The sequence below is a fragment of the Schistocerca americana genome, chromosome 2 (assembly GCF_021461395.2).
Source record: "Schistocerca americana isolate TAMUIC-IGC-003095 chromosome 2, iqSchAmer2.1, whole genome shotgun sequence".
Lineage (NCBI taxonomy): Eukaryota > Metazoa > Arthropoda > Insecta > Orthoptera > Acrididae > Schistocerca > Schistocerca americana.
In genome coordinates this window covers 1,035,575,105-1,035,592,205 of record NC_060120.1, presented here as the reverse complement: position 1 = coordinate 1,035,592,205, position 17,101 = coordinate 1,035,575,105, and the positions used below count along the sequence as shown (strand labels likewise).

At 43.3% G+C, this 17,101-nt stretch overlaps 1 pseudogene; it reads left to right on the top strand.

The window, feature by feature from the left end:
* The first annotated feature begins 382 nt into the window (after positions 1-382).
* LOC124597414 lies at positions 383-500 on the top strand (annotated as a pseudogene).
* The last annotated feature ends 16,601 nt before the right edge of the window (positions 501-17,101 follow it).

Below are 17,101 nucleotides of genomic sequence, written 5' to 3'. Positions count from 1 at the left end.
TCTGCAGCCAGTGCTGGAGTTGTGTCACAAGAATTGCCTCTGCCGTGGTCAACAGTCCAAAAGATTTTGCGGCACATTTTACACTGTATCTCTACAAAATTCACAATTTGCCGCAAATGAAGCCCCAAGATAGGTTACACGCCGTGACGTTGCCCTTCGTTGTTTGGCACATATGTAAATGGGGGAAGTATTCTTGGGATGGACGAGCCACGTTTTACTCTGCACGGTGTGGTGAATGCACATGATGGTCGCATATTGGGTTCTCCTCTGCCACATGTTGTGCACGAAGATCAACTACACTCAGCTTATGTGGCTGTGAGGTGTGGTTTCACAAGCTCCTTAATTCTCAGTCCATTTTTCGTCGAGGGGATGACACTTTGCGGCCAACGGCCTTGCCACAGTGGTAACACCCGTTCCCGTCAGATCACCGAAGTTAAGCGCTGTTGGGCTGAGCTAGCACTTGGATGGGTGACCATCCGGTGAACCGAGCGCTGTTGGCCAGCGTCGTGCATTCAGCCCTTGTGAGGCAAACTGAGGAGCTACTTGATTGAGAAGTAGCGGCTCCGGTCTCGTGAACTGACATACGGCCGGGAGAACGGTGTGCTGACCATATGCCCCTCCATATCCGCATCCAGTGACGCCTGTGGGCTGAGGATGACACGGCGGCCGATCGGTACTGTTGCGCCTTCATGGCCTGTTCGGACGGAGAGATGACACTTGCGAGCCTGTTGCGTGTACACTGACATCTGCACGTTATAAAGTCCTCCTTTAGTAATGCGTGATTCCACCTTTGCAAGAACGCCAAGTGTGCCCACACCATTATTTTCAAGCGAGACGCGGCGGCACCACTTGTCACTTGCCAGATGAAAGATTTACTTCGAGAAACCTTCAGCAACGACCACATCATCTCTAGGCAGTTTCAAGATGTGTGGCGTACCAGATACCCCGAACTAAATCTATGTGACTCCTGATTGTGGGGATATCTGAACGATCGTGTCTATCAGGGATGCACCTGGACTCTTTGATTTGCATATGACGACCTATCATTATGATTACACTGTCGACGATACCGTTTACGGTGAGTTTGGAGCCATATTGAATACGTGTTGTAACTTGGGACCATATTCTAATAAAAGTGTCAGAAAACCACCGTTTAATGTGTTTGATTGTTCTTCCCCTTTTCCTACACCCACACCACCTTCTCACTGCTTACAGTACCATATTTTCATATGGTGGCAGAAAATGGAATTATTATTTCCGTCAGTGTACTACCCGAGCGCAACACTTAATGAACATATGAATGGTGGGCTCCCTGTGGTTCCCAAGTCATGCAGGGACCGTAAACAATAAAATTACCAAATATGCAGCAACCAGTCGCAAAATCATGTTTTATTTATTCACTTTTGCAAATCGATTTCAGCTGATTAACAGCCGTCATCGGTGTTTTCAACCAATATGTGCCCTGAGTAGTAATACTGTCTTAAGCACAGGTCAAACATAAAGACCAATGATTGGCTGCGCCACAGATTATTGAAGAAGTTACTGTTACCATGGCCGAGAATGGTGGGCGCAGTGTCACGATAACTGAACAGTCCATGGTCCACTATTTGGAGGAGGAGATCAGTGTTTAACGTCCCGTCGACAATGAGGTCATTGGAGACGGAGCACAAACTCGGGTCAGGGAAGCACGGGAAAGGAAATCGGCCGTCCCTTTTCAAAGGAATCATCCCGGTATTTGCCTGAACCGATTTAGGGAAATCACTGCGTAAATCAGGGTGGCCGGATGCGGGTGTGAACCATCGTCCTTCCGAATGCCAGTCTAGTGTGCTAAGCACTGCTGCACCTGGCTCGATCACACCGTTCGGAAAGTGCTGCGAACAACTGTGGAATGGTATCTCTAGTGTGGTTCCAGGCTGTCGTGGCTGTAGATGGTAGTCACAATGAGCAACGTTTGTAACCTGGAACGTAAACATGATACGCAATTAACAAGTGTTATCCTCTCATGTGGAAAGTAAAACGCGTTTCTTTCAATGGTTTATTCATTTCTCTTCCGCGTGTCCTTAAAAAAGTTTTCACACAATTTCGTTGCCCTACGATCACTCGTTTTTCGTGAGGATCCTCTCAAGTAGCAAAAGTTTAATTATAACCAGCCTGTACAAACGTCAATCATTACCTTCAAGAACGGACTTCGAACAACACCAAACCAATTCTAGTGCGATAGTTGGCTTTGTCGGGTAATATTAGAATCTCTACTTGAATGAATTGGTTGGTTGATCTGGGGGAGGGGACCAAACGGCGAGATCCTCGGTCCCATCGGATTAGGGAAGCATGGGGAAGGATGTCGGCCGTGCCCTTTCAGAGGAACCATACCGGCTGGACAGTTGTCAGTTGAATTTTAGGCACCCTCTAATATTTGTGGATAAAAGTCAGCTGATCACTGTTACTTATCTGTCCCTTCCAACCTTCGATTTTAAATACCGGTGTATATTTCACTGCACACGAATAAGGATGATTTCCAGAAACAAAGAGGCATTAGATAATGATCTGCAGGTTTCTAATCCGTCTATATGGTTTTACAGAGTTATAACCGTTGTCTTATACTAAAATTTGACTTAGTTGTCTTTGATAATGTCTTCTGTCATTCTAGTGATCCTAAAAACTGTGGTTTCATACATCGTCTTCTTCACACTCACACAGCTCCGTCAACTGTAGTACGGATGTCCAAACACAAAATCATATTTCTCTGTATAGTAAATAAGCAAGAAATGAAGGAAACCATGGAGACATTTGGAAAGAGAAGAAAGAAAGGGTTTGAGGTTTGACGACGACATTGTACAAGGGAATGCCGAAAAATAATGCTTCTGAATTTTTTATGAGAAAAATCTGAAAGCTTTTTAAATAAAATGAAAGTGATTAATAATACGGAACAACAGCGTTCAGCCACAAGCAATTAACGTTCTACATCTTTATTCTTCATGTCTACATATTTGTAGCTTTCTGTCATTAGAGGGCTCCAAATTGTAGCGTGCAACATGGCGGTGTGTAATGTACACTATGTCATCAGAAGTATCCGGACACCTGTCTGAAAATGACTTACAAGTTCGTGGCGCCCTCCATCTGTAGTGCTGGAATTCAATATGGTGTTGGCCCATACTTAGCCTTGATGACAGGTTCCACTCTCGCAGGCATACGTTCAATCAGGTGCTAGAAGGTTTCTTGTGGAATGGCAGCCCATTCTTCACGGAGTGCTGCACTGAGGAGAGATATCGATGACGGTCGGTGAGGCCTGGCACGAAGTCGGCGTCCCAAAACATCCCAGAGGAGTTCTGTAGGATTCAGGTCAAGACTCTGTGCAGACCAGTCCATTTCAGGGATGTAATTGTCGTGTAACCACTCCGCCACAGACCGTGCATTATGAACAAGTGCTCGATCGTGTTGAAAGATGCAGTCGCCATCCCCGAATTGTTCTTAAACAGTGGGAAGCAAGAAGGTGCTTAGAACATCAATGTAGGCCTGTGCTGTTATAGTCCCACCCAAAACAACAAGGGGGGCAAGCCCTATTCAAGAAAAACACGACCACACCATAACATCAACGCCTCCGAATATTACTGTTGGGCCGGCCGGTGTGGCCGTGCGGTTAAAGGCGCTTCAGTCTGGGACCGCGTAACCGCTACGGTCGCAGGTTCGAATCCTGCCTCGGGCATGGATGTGTGTGATGTCCTTAGGTTAGTTAGGTTTAATTAGTTCTAAGTTCTAGGCGACTGATGACCTCAGAAGTTAAGTCGCATAGTGCTCAGAGCCATTTGAACCATATTACTGTTGGCACTACACACGCTGGCAGGTGACGTTCACCGGGCTATTCGCCATACCCACACCCTGCCATCGAATCCCCACATTGTGTACCATGATTCGTCACTCCACACAACGTTTTTACACTGTTTGCTAGTCCAGTGTTTACCATCCTTTCACCAAGCGAGGCGTCGTTTTGCATTTACCGGCGTGATGTGTGGCTTATGAGCAGCCGCTTGACCTTGAAATCCAAGTGTTCTCACCTCCCGCCTAACTGTCATAGTACATGCAGTGGATCCTGATGCAGTTTAGAATTTCTGTGCGATGGTCTGGATAGATGTCTGCCTATTATACATTACGACCCTCTTCAACTGTCGGCGGTCTCTGTCAGTCAACAGACGAGGTCGGCCTATACGCTTTTGTGCTGTACGTGTCCCTTCACGTTTCCTCTTCACTATCATATCGCAAACAGTGGACCTAGGGATGTTTAGGAGTGTGGAAATGTCGCGTACAGACGAATGACACAAGTGACACCCAATCACCTGACCACGGTCGAAGTCCGTGAGTTCCGCGGAGCGCCCCATTCTGCTCTCTCACGACGTCTAACGGCTACCGAGGTCGCTGATATGGAGTACCTGTCAGTATGTGGCAGCACAATCCACCTAATATGAAAACGTATGTTTTTGGGGGTGTCTGGATACTTTTGATCGCTTAGTGTAACTACATCGGTACGTGATAAAAAGCGTGCTGTAATCGAGTTTTCAATTCGGAAAGTTCGTCCCCACATGGAGCACCCTCATCTCCAGCGTGACAATGTCAGACGACACACGAAAGCCGCGAAATCGACAAGAATATGACGCCTTGGGCTCACTGTCATCGATCATCCTCCATACAGTCCAGACTTAATCCCATCCGAGTCTCACCTGTTCCCAAAACTTAAAGAGCACCTTCGGGGACTCCACTCTGATAAGAGTTGAAGCGGTGCAATCGCAGGTGTGGTTGTGACTCTGTCAACAAAGTCAAATATTCTATACTAGTGACGACACCAACAAGCTGGTCTCTCGTTCGGAGAAATGTGTTTGTCGGCAGGATGACTATGTTGAGAAATAAATATGTCGACAAAAAAAGTGGAGTGTTAAAAACGATTGTGTTATTGATAAAGGTTTAAGAGTTTTCACACAAAAAATTGGATGCATTACTTTTCAGCACGTGCTCGGAATCCTGTCAGACGGCGAAGGACTGGGAAGAGCAGTTGAATGTCCCTTGAAAAGAGGTTGTAGAGTGAACATCAACAAATGTAAGACAAGCTTAATGTAATGTAGTATCACTTTAAGCTAGGAAAAGAGACAAAAAAGATAGTAGCAGAGTAACCGATCATAGCGGCAAGTAGAAAGACTGCAAAATGCAGTTGGTAATGGCAGTAAGAGCGTTTCCGAAAAAGAGAAATCTCTTAACGTCAAGTATTAGATTAGAAATTCTCTTCCGAAGTGTAGCTTTGCCCAGAAGTAATACTTAGATGATAAATAATTCAGCCCAGAAGAGAGCAAAAGCTTCTGAAATGAGCTGCTACTGAAGCATGTTAAAGATCGAAGGATTGATTAAAGAATGAGCATATACTGAATCGAACTGGGGAGAAAAGAAATTAATAGCACAACTTGACTGAAACAGGGGATCACATGTTAGGCATCAAAGAATCGTGTTTTTGATAAAAGGGAAACGTGAAGGGTGGAAATTGTGGAGAGAAATCAAAGCTTCAATACATTAAGCCAGGGGTTCCCAACAAAATTTTCTCGAGGACCCCCTCATCGAGCACGATTAGTACCTTGTCATATCACACTATCAAGTGCCTAAAAAAGCCAAATTAAGAGTCTTTTTATACGTTTTCTTTTTTGGTACATAGAAATAACTCTGACATATTCATTATTGAAAAAATATTGAACTTAAAACTTTTTCAATTTAGCCATCATTGTTATTGTTAAATTTTTGATTATTGCTCAAAATCTTTGTCTTCAAGTCTGGGTGTTTAGTACAATAAACTCCTTAAAAAAATAAAAATTGAGTATGAACTGAAAATGACGGGATAAAATTAAAACTGAGTGTATTGGTCTTTCAAGTGTACTACACTTGAGGTTGCATTGAGTAGACATGTGCGAAAAATAAAAAAACGCTAATTTCGTACAAGGTGTTATTCATTTGATAAAATATAGTTACAACAGAGTACTCCATCAGTACACAGTCAGTTTTAATTTTCAGTTCTTAATGAGATGTGTTCAATTTGACCTTTGAGTCCATTATTTCTGACATATTAGGTTCCAAACTTGAAACTGTCACTCAGAAATCCGACCGCATGTCGAGCCGATTCCTATATTTGTGCTTCATGAAACACATGAAAGAAAATGCTTGCTCACACCGATATGTGGTTGCAACTGGAAGGATCTAACGGCATACAGCGGAACCATTTGCCTCTATCTAATTCTAGTTTTGCGCTAGAGTGTGCTAGTGTCAGTTGGCTCTAGGAGGGCGCTAGACGCGGACGTTAGCGTTCGCTAAAGCTCTGCTCATGCAGGAAGCGGCCAAAACAAAAAAGCTGTTATCATACGAAATTATTTTATTCTAACAGCATCTTGGGGACCCCTCTGGCATAGCTCGCAGGCCCCTGGAGGCCCGCGGACCACCTGTTGGGAACCAATGCATTAAGCAGATTCAAACCGATGCAGATTGCTGTAGTTAGGCGCAGATGAATAGGCTTCTATTGGACAAACGAGCGTGGAGTGTTACGTCAGACCAAATTGAACAGAACTACAAGTTATAATGTTCTTGCCGCGGTGCAACACGTTAACAACTTCATTGCTGTAGAAAAAAATATTCAAATGTGTGTGGAATCTCATGGGACTTAACTGCTAAGGTCATCAGTCCCTAAGCTTACACACTACTTAATCTAAATTATCCTAAGGACAAACACACACACACCGATGCCCGAGGGAGGACTCGAACCTCCGCCGGGACCAGCCGCAGTCCATGGCTGCAGCGCCTGAGACCGCTCGGCTAATCCCGCGCGGCATTGCTGTAGACATTCCGCTATCACACCCACAATCGGTGTGCGTTTTACCGCCACAGTAACTGTCAAATTTGATCGAAATAAGCCCCGGGCAGTACGGTACCACACCTACAAATATCGTATTAGGGGTGTTTTACCCACACAGTAACAGTCGCATTGTACTAAATCACGTACGTACCAAGTTTGGTACAAATTGCCCCAAGTATTCTGCTACCGCAATTGTAAACAGGGATGTTTTACCCTCACGGTTGATGTAGCGTGGCACTAAGTCATTTGTGTACCAAGTTTGATTGAAATTGCTCCAGATATTGGGCAACCACACCTACAAATTGTGGTGTCACTGCCAGACACCACACTTGCTAGGTGGTAGCCTTTAAATCCGCCGCGGTCCATTAGTATACATCGGACCCGCGTGTCGCCACTGTCAGTGATTGCAGACCGAGCGCCACCACACGGCAGGTCTAGAGAGACTTCCTAGCACTCGCCCCAGTTGTACAGCCGACTTTGCTAGCGATGGTTCACTGACAAAATACGCTCTCATTTGCCGAGACGATAGTTAGCATAGCCTTCAGCTACGTCATTTGCTACGACCTAGCAAGGCGCCGTATTCAATAGATATTTATTATGTGAAGCATGTACCGTCAAGAGCGATGTACTCCAATTATGGATTAAAGTTAAGTATTCCAGCAACAACGAACCTTATTGGCTATATTAATTACATTTAACTGTTCCAGACCTCACGCCAGTCTGCGTGTAATTAAACGCGTGCATTTCGGCCTCCTCTAGCAACTCGGTGTTGGCTCTTCTGCCAACACAGCACAAATGTTGTGTTGGGAGTATGTTGTCTCCAAAATAACTTACGATTCGTACTGAATCAATTGTGAATCAAGTTCAGTTCAGTTTTCTCTAACTGTTCCCACATGCACTAACTCCAGGTTGTTGAACCCATTTGTGAAGTGTCGAAAATCCTACACCACGAGCTGTCTGGGCAGCTGGTGAGCTCATCTGCGAGGTTGGCGCAGGTCAAGTAGAGCGGGCGACAGCGCGGTGCAGTGCGTGACGTAGGCCAGCGATACCAGCACCGTGCTGATGAATTAAGTGGCCGTCGCAAACGCTACAGAGGTGTGTCGCCCCAGAGTAGCGAGCAAGCACTTTTCAAGTTGCGGATTTAGCGCCAAGAGTTACCTTCCACAAACTTATGAACAGTTGCGAAGTTCAGAAGCGGAGAAGACTCGCCAGTTTCCACCTACGTCTTCATAAAGCCTCTTTCGAATCATCATCATCATCATCAGCCAATTCAATCATTAGATGATGTGGCCTCTTCGAGTCGTGGATTCAGGTAGGCTTTCAGCAGTCTTCTCCAAGTGGGACGGTCTTGGGCAGTTCTCTGCCAGGTGATACCAGCGATCTTCTTGATGGCTTTGTCCCACCTGTCTGGTGGTCTTCTTCTAGACCTCCGGTGCTCTCTCTGACTCCACTCCAGTACTAGCTTCGTCATCTGTTGTCTTTTCTTCTTGCGACGTGGCCAGCCCACTGCCATTTCAAGGAACCTACTGTCTCTAAGATGTCATTAACCTTCGTCACAGACCGGATGTCATCTGCCCTTTTCCTGTCCTTTCTTGTATAGCCCAGCATTGATCTCTCCATGGCTCTCTGTTCTGTCCTAAGTTTCCCTTTTGTAAATGAGTTCAGTGTCCATGTCTCGCAGCCATACGTCATCACAGGAAGAATGCATTGATCAAATACTGCTTTCTTCAAACTTACTGGCATTTTTGATCTAAATTCTTCCCAAATGCTTGCCAGCCAAGCTTGATGCGTCGATAGATTTCTGGCCTTATGTCTCCCTTCATATTTATAATCTGGCCAAGGTAGACATATTCACTGATCTCTTTTAGTAGACTGTCCTTGACTTTCGAATAGCCTCTATTTATTTGCCAGACTTCAACCGTTCTCACACGAGACGGCAGTGCACAATTGGACGCAATTTCCAGTGGGGGGGGGGGGGGGGGGGGGGGGCAGGTGTGAGCTCAGGAATCACTTGCTCACCGACATCACCCCTCGACTCCAGCGGTCTCCAGCGGCAGTTGTCGGAAACATATGGTACAGCAAACAGGCAGATTTTGATCCTGAAAACGTACCCAAAATACCTGCGTTAACTCTATTAGCAATGGTCGCATACACGGGGAAAATAACCCGAAGAACATTGTAGGTTCAGAAGAGCTTTATGGATACAGGGTACTTCTCCGGCTCAATATTATGTAAAAATCAACACCTATTTCTTTCAGGCACTGTTTATAATCTATATGTTGTACAGATTGTTTGTTGATATCAGGTAATGCAACACGCTCTCTAAACAAATTAGAAGTATTTTGAATATTTTTGAACCTTCTTAGAGTTATTAAAAAAATTACAAAGAAATTGATGCATTTTTTTCCAAAATGCTTTTTCAAATTGAGGTACCATTTAATCCGATATTATACATTTGAAGAAGACCAGAATTTTACCAGAAATGCATGACATGATGGCTGAAGTACAAGACGTATTTAATTCCTCCCATTACGTATATTACAAGGAATTAAAGTATCACACCTTACATTTTAATTTTTATCATTTTTTTTCCTAGTAAAAATGTTATTTTGCTATAATTTAGTTGATTCTGCAATAAAGCTTAGGTCTACTACATAATGTGGATTCTTGCAGGTTACAGAAAAAAATTAGAGCAATGCTTTATAAACTTCAGGAAATATATGTACCTGAATTATGAAAAATACAACTGGCGGAATTTGAGAATGAAGATGTGAGTCCAATTAAACTGTGTCTCAGACCATTCCTGAAGCATAGTCTTCATCCTGCAGCATTTCTTCATCTTCAAGCTTCCTGTTGGCATCCCTTTTAGCACTTCTTGCTTCTTTGGTAACTAGAAGAGCGAATCTTTCAGCTTCATGCACCCGTTGTCTGTCACACGCAAGCAATTGATCTTCCATATTAGAGCCACATTTTATGCCTAAATTTCTCGACTTCCAACCTTCTTATCACTCCATCATTAAAACATATAAATGCATCTAGTACACCGAATTTTAATGTATTTAATCCTACAAAAATATTCTTGGGTAATCTTTCCCATATGCGATGGCTGAAACTTTCATTTGTATTCTGAGTGCCACCATGAAGACATTTACTAAGCAAAACAGGATCTCTCAGGTCTGTAAGAATTGATTTTATTTCATTCATAACAGGCTCAGTAAGAGAATGCTTATGATGGTATATTTGACCACTTTCTTTTGCTTTGTGTTAACCACACCAAGAATCTGTTCCTCAGGGTGGTCATCTGTGGACAACTTCTGATAGTAGGTGGCCCATACAGTTTCTCTCATTGCTGTAACATCATTCAGAGACGCAGTTCGTCTAATGGCCAGTCCATAAAAACTCAGAAGAATGGTTATTTCAGTTTCTGTCAATCTGCCTCGGCCCGACAGAGATTTTCCATCAGGTAGCAACTTTCCTTTCATTTCTCTTTGTAGCTTTCCCAATCTAGCGCCCAATCTCTTTTGTACATGTCCACAACTCACTATAAACATTGAACTCATTAATGTTATTTAAAGCTTTAGATTCTCCATCACATAGGTACTTCGTATATCTAACTTTATAAATGGGCCCCGATCTCTGAAAAATTTGTAGATTCTCCATCACACTCCATACCTTCACTGTAGCCATCATAATTCTTAGAGCACTGATGTTCAGTATGTCTTTCAGTGTTACTATGGCAGGTGTGGCAGTACTTAGATAAGCACTCAGCATCAACGACTTTTCCGTTCTCCAGAGAAGTTTCCTCGACGTTGCCATGTGCCATCAAAAGCAACAGCAATGTCCTGGTTCCACTAATATTTACAGTTTCTTCTACCGCAAGATAGATGATTTAGGCACAACGTTCAAGGCATCTAAAAGCATTTTTATGTACTTGCTGAACCTACTGGGAGGAGGAGGAAGGTCCATGAAACCACAAAACGTTTGAGCATCCTTTTTTCCTTTTCCTATCGCACGCATTGCATACACTAACTTCAAATTCGCATCATATCAATTATGCGCAATTTTCGAAGTCATTTTAGAGGTCGATTTATTGCAGGATCTACACAGAACAACTAATTTCGACGCTAAATCCTTCCTGCTACTTTGTTGTTCAGTTATTTCCAGACAGCCTACACCATCACATTGTTTACATTTCGCCACTTCCTTTATCAAAGAAGATAAGATGCCCACATCAACAGCAACAAATCCACCTCAAACAGCGTCATTGTTAACACAAAAATTTGAATCACCAGGAGGTGGCCATGTGGGAGTTTCTTCCCTGAAGAACTGATACATAGGTTACTTTCAACAGTGTGGCTTACTTTGTTTGTGAACTGCTTGCCACGAAATTTCCTTTTATTGACTTTCTTGATGCGTGGCATAGTTCCTATTTATTGCACACTAAAGGATATGTACTTCCACAAATATATGTAGTACTTGGGCAACATTCAGTAACACGTGAACAAACTGCTTCAGCGAAACAAAAGTAAATACTAGCAAATATCGGATAATTTCCTCGGGTGCACCATTATTATTATTATCTTCACTTTCTCAGACGTTAAGTCCGGTTAAAAATGGAGTGACGCGGACCTTGATCAAGCGTCACTTACTTTTAACTGTACGGTATGTGTTATATTGCATTTAGGAACTTTCGGGTAATTGAACATGTATCAATAATTACGGATTTCTGTAGCTGTATATATATGTTTGGATGTAGCTGTATTGCATTGATGTACTGGTGGATATTGTGTGGTATGACTCCTGTAGTTGATAGTATAATTGGTATGATGTCAACTTTATCCTGATGCCACATGTCTTTGACTTCCTCAGCCAGTTGGATGTATTTTTCAATTTTTTCTCCTGTTTTCTTTTGTATATTTGTTGATTGGGTATGGATATTTCGATTAGTTGTGTTAATTTCTTCTTTTTATTGGTGAGTATGATGTCAGGTTTGTTATGTGGCGTTGTTTTATCTGTTATAATGGTTCTGTTCCAGTATAATTTGTATTCATCATTCTCCAGTACATTTTGTGGTGTATACTTGTATGTAGGAATGTGTTGTTTTAAAAGTTTATGTTGTAAGGCAAGCTGTTGATGTATTATTTTTGCGACATTGTCATGTCTTCTGGAGTATTCTGTATTTGCTAGTATTGTACATCCGCTTGTGATGTGATCTACTGTTTCTATTTGTTGTTTACAAAGTCTGCATTTATCCGTTGTGGTATTGGGATCTTCAATAATATGCTTGCTGTAATACCTGGTGTTTATTGTTTGATCCTGTATTGCAATCATGAATCCTTCTGTCTCACTGTATATATTGCCTTTTCTTAGCCATGTGTTGGATGCGTCTTGATCGATGTGTGGCTGTGTTAGATGATACGGGTGCTTGCCATGTAGTGTTTTCATTTTCCAATTTACTTTCTTCATGTCTGTTGATGTTATGTGATCTAAAGGGTTGTAGAAGTGGTTATGAAATTGAAGTGGTGTAGCCGATGTATTTATATAAGTGATTGCCTTATGTATTTTGCTAGTTTCTGCTCGTTCTAGAAAGAATTTTCTTAAATTGTCTACCTGTCCATAATGTAGGTTTTTTATGTCGATAAATCCCCTTCCTCCTTCCTTTCTGCTTAATGTGAATCTTTCTGTTGCTGAATGTATGTGATGTATTCTATATTTGTGGCATTGTGATCGTGTTAGTGTATTGAGTGCTTCTAGGTCTGTGTTACTCCATTTCACTACTCCAAATGAGTAGGTCAATATTGGTATGGCATAGGTATTTATAGCTTTTGTCTTGTTTCTTGCTGTCAATTCTGTTTTCAGTATTTTTGTTAGTCTTATTATTGTTAGTCTTATTATTATTATTATTATTATTATTATCATTATTATTATTTTGTCTCGGAGTGCACATTGCAGCGTGGAATTCTATGTAGAGACATTACCAACCTCGTCTTGCTCCCGCCGAGCAAGGTGATGCGGCGATAACACATGGACTCGAATCCGAGAGCGTGGCAGTTCAAGGAACCACAACTGTGAAGGTATTACATTTGATCACGCAACCAGAACACGAGACAAAGCTCATCCTATCAGAAGGGACGCCCCCTGTAAATCTCGTGCTAGGCGATGCATGGAAGAGTGGGCGATTATAAAGAATGCCTCTGAGTGGCATTGGGTACAACTGTCACCTTGAGGGCTGGTTTCTGTATCATATGTGCGCACATACCTGGTGATCAAGAAGTCAGTGTAAATTTGAAAACTTAATAAACCACGGAATAATGTAGACAGAGAGGTAAAAATTGACACATATGCTTGGAATGACATGGGGTTTTATTAGAACAAAAAACAAAAACAAAGTTCACAAAATGTCCGACAGATGGCGCTGGACAGCAAAGCGTCAGTGACTACGCATGACAATCGTGTATAAAAGGAGCTGTAATGAGAGAGAATCAGATGCGCCAGCAGTCGCAGCATGTTGACGTTACCTGAAAAGGCGCTTTTAGTGAAGCTGTATTGTCAGAATGGGGAATGTGCTAGTTCAGCGTTACGATCCTATCGCCATAGGAAGGGGATTCGAACGGGTAAAGGTCCGTTGACAAATGCAGCTGTGGAGAGAATGATTTCGAAGTTCGAAGCCAGGGGTTGTTTGGACGATAGACCCTGTAGTGGCCCAACTAGCACAAGGCGTAATGCTGCTGAGACAGTTCAGGAAGAAATGGAGACTAGCGGGTTCGTCTATCCACGGGGAAGACAGCGCTCGTGCAGTCGCACGTCGCACCGGCGTTCCATACACTACTGTTTGGTTGGCACTTAGGCGTACCCTACGATGCTATCCGTACAAAATCCATCGGCATCATGAACTGTTACCTGGCGATTTAGTGAAGCGGAGGACATTTGCGGTGTGGGCGTTTCGAAAGATGGCGTAAGATGACGATTGGTTGAGTAACGTGTTGTGGACCGACGAAGTTCATTTCACGCTCCGAGGGTCTGTCAACGCCCACAACTACAGAATTTGGGCTACCGAAAATCCTAGAACTGTCGTGGAAACTCTATTGCACGACGAGAAAGTCACGTTATGGATTGGATTTACTACATCTACCGTTATCTGGCCTTTTTTCTTCGAGGAAATGCGTGATTCTGGTTTTGTTAACTGCTACCGTGACGGGTGAGAGGTACGCCGATATGTTACAGAATCGCATCATCCACAGCCTGGCTGATAAACACCTGCTGGAACGTACGATGTTTATGCAGGATGGCGCTCCACCCCATATTGCTAGACGCGTGAAAGATCTCTAGCGCGCGTCGTTTGGTGAAGATCGTGTGCTCAGCCGCCACTTTCGTCATGCTTGCCCTCCCAGGTCCCCAGTCCTTAGTCTGTGCGATTATTGGCTTTGGTGTTATCTGAAGTTGCAAGTGTATCGTGATCGACTGACATCTCTATGGATGCTGAAAGACAACATCCGGCGCCAATGCCTCACCATAACTCCGGACATGCTTTGCAGTGCTGTTCACAACTTTATTCCTCGACTACAACTATTGTTGAGGAATGATATTGCTAGACGCGTGAAAGATCTCTAGCGCGCGTCGTTTGGTGAAGATCGTGTGCTCAGCCGCCACTTTCGTCATGCTTGCCCTCCCAGGTCCCCAGTCCTTAGTCTGTGCGATTATTGGCTTTGGGGTTATCTGAAGTTGCAAGTGTATCGTGATCGACTGACATCTCTATGGATGCTGAAAGACAACATCCGGCGCCAATGCCTCACCATAACTCCGGACATACTTTGCAGTGCTGTTCACAACTTTATTCCTCGACTACAACTATTGTTGAGGAATGATATTGCTAGACGCGTGAAAGATCTCTAGCGCGCGTCGTTTGGTGAAGATCGTGTGCTCAGCTTCCACTTTCGTCATGCTTGCCCTCCCAGGTCCCCAGTCCTTAGTCTGTGCGATTATTGGCTTTGGGGTTATCTGAAGTTGCAAGTGTATCGTGATCGACTGACATCTCTATGGATGCTGAAAGACAACATCCGGCGCCAATGCCTCACCATAACTCCGGACATGCTTTGCAGTGCTGTTCACAACTTTATTCCTCGACTACAACTATTGTTGAGGAATGATGGTGGACATATTGAGCATTTCCTGTAAAGAACATCATCTTTGCTTTGTCTTACTTTGTTACGCTAATTATTGCTATTCTGATCAGATGAAGCGCCATCTGTCCGACATTTTTTGAACTTTTGTATTTTTTTGGTTCTAATAAAACCCGATGTCATTCCAAGCATGTGTGTAAATTTGTACCTCTCTATCTACATTATTCCGTGATTTATTCAGTTTTCAAATTTATACTGCCTTTTTGATCACGTAGTGTGTGCGCGCTTTAAAGTAACACGCTTTCGGCGTTATCCATGCTTTAAAAGCATAGAATTTTAGGTCTGTACTTTCTGGCGTATTATTTGCTCTTAAACAAGTTTTATTACTCAAACTAAAACAGCATACAAAATTATCTATATTTACACTCAGTAATCGCACAATACCTTTTAATCCAGGCTTTAGCAGTTTTAAGTGCCACTGAAATGTATGGTCTGAGCTGACCATAACGCTCCAAAAAGTGGTTTTATGTCATAATTTTTCACCTTTCTTTCACAGGGGTTCTCCCACTTAGACCCTATCTTCTCCCCCAATAATGTAGTGCTGGTTATGCCCGTGGTTTTGGCTCTTCTTAGAATGTAGTTGCTGAAAAATGGTTCACGGCATTCACATGGCAGTCGGAGTTGACTGCGCGGACCCTGGCAGTGGTTGAAGAAAATGGGAATGAAGCAGGTAATTTTTGTTGGATGTGAGGTCCGCCAGTTATGCAAAACACCGTTTATCTCAGTGCCCAAACATGTTTCGGCACCACTGTGCCATCATCTGTGGGTTTTCGTTTTCATTTATTCTGCAATGTAAACATTTTTGTTAAATGATTATAAAATTAGGTGCATTTTTAGTTCAAACAACAGATCGTTTCGTTTTGTAAATACCTTTACGTTTTGTGTGCATGAATTTTCTGGATAAGTTTTGTGTTAATTGCTACATGTAGCTTGTCATCTGCAACCAAACGATGTTAATGAGAAAGCATGATGCGGAGAATGGAAGCGCTTCCTATACGAAAACGTAAGTAAATACGAAAGTAAGAGCGAAAACATCGCGAAAAACTAAATTACATTCTAAAAGATAGGTAACTCCCAGCAAAAAACTTTCTCATCAACATCGTTTGGTTGCAGATGACAAGCTACCTGTAGTAATTAACACAAAAGTGATCCAGAAAATTCATGCACACCAATTGTAAAGGTATTTACAAAAAGAAACGATCTGTTCAAATGGCTCTGAGCATTATGGGTTCAAAAATGGCTCTGAGCACTATCTTAGAACTACTTAAACCTAACTAACCTAAGGACAACACACACATCCATGCCTGAGGCAGGATTCGAACCTGCGACCGTAGCGGTCGCGCGGCTCGAGACTGTAGCGTCTAGAACCGCTCGGCCACACCAGCCGGCAACGATCTGTTGTCTGAACTTAAAATGCACATAATTTTATAATCATTTAACAAAAATGTTCACATTGCAGAATAAATAAAAACGAAAACCCACTGATGATGGCACAGTGGTGCCGAAACATGTTCGGGTACTGACATAAACGGTGTTTTGCATAACTGGCGGACCTCATCTCATCCAACAATTTTAACTGCAAACACAGCCAATAGAAGGAGCTGCAAATCAAAAAGACAGGTAATTGTTGTCGGCGTGGCCGGCGAGGCGGAAGGCGGAAGGAAGCTGGTGATGGTTATCTGGGCGTCAGGCTCGGACAGACAGGTTTTGTTTAGGCGGCGAGCGCGTTATCGGCGAGCGACCTGCGGCTTTTGTAGCGGCCTCTGCCGGCCGCGCCCTTTGTGCTTACCGCCACTTGCCGGCACAACGCTGCTCTATTCCTGGAACTTCCTCCCCATTCAGCTTACGCCTTTTCTCCCCGTCTCCCGCCCGTTTTGTGCTCACCACGGCACAACAATTGCTCTCGACTCCCAGTTACCGAAGGGGCACTGCACAAAGAAATGCTGGTGGGTGACGTGTCGCGTTTTCGTAAAATGAAATTTCGAGCAACGAGTTCGATTTAATTATGTGAGGCTTCCCGTAAAAGTGATCGAGATCGCGTGTCAAC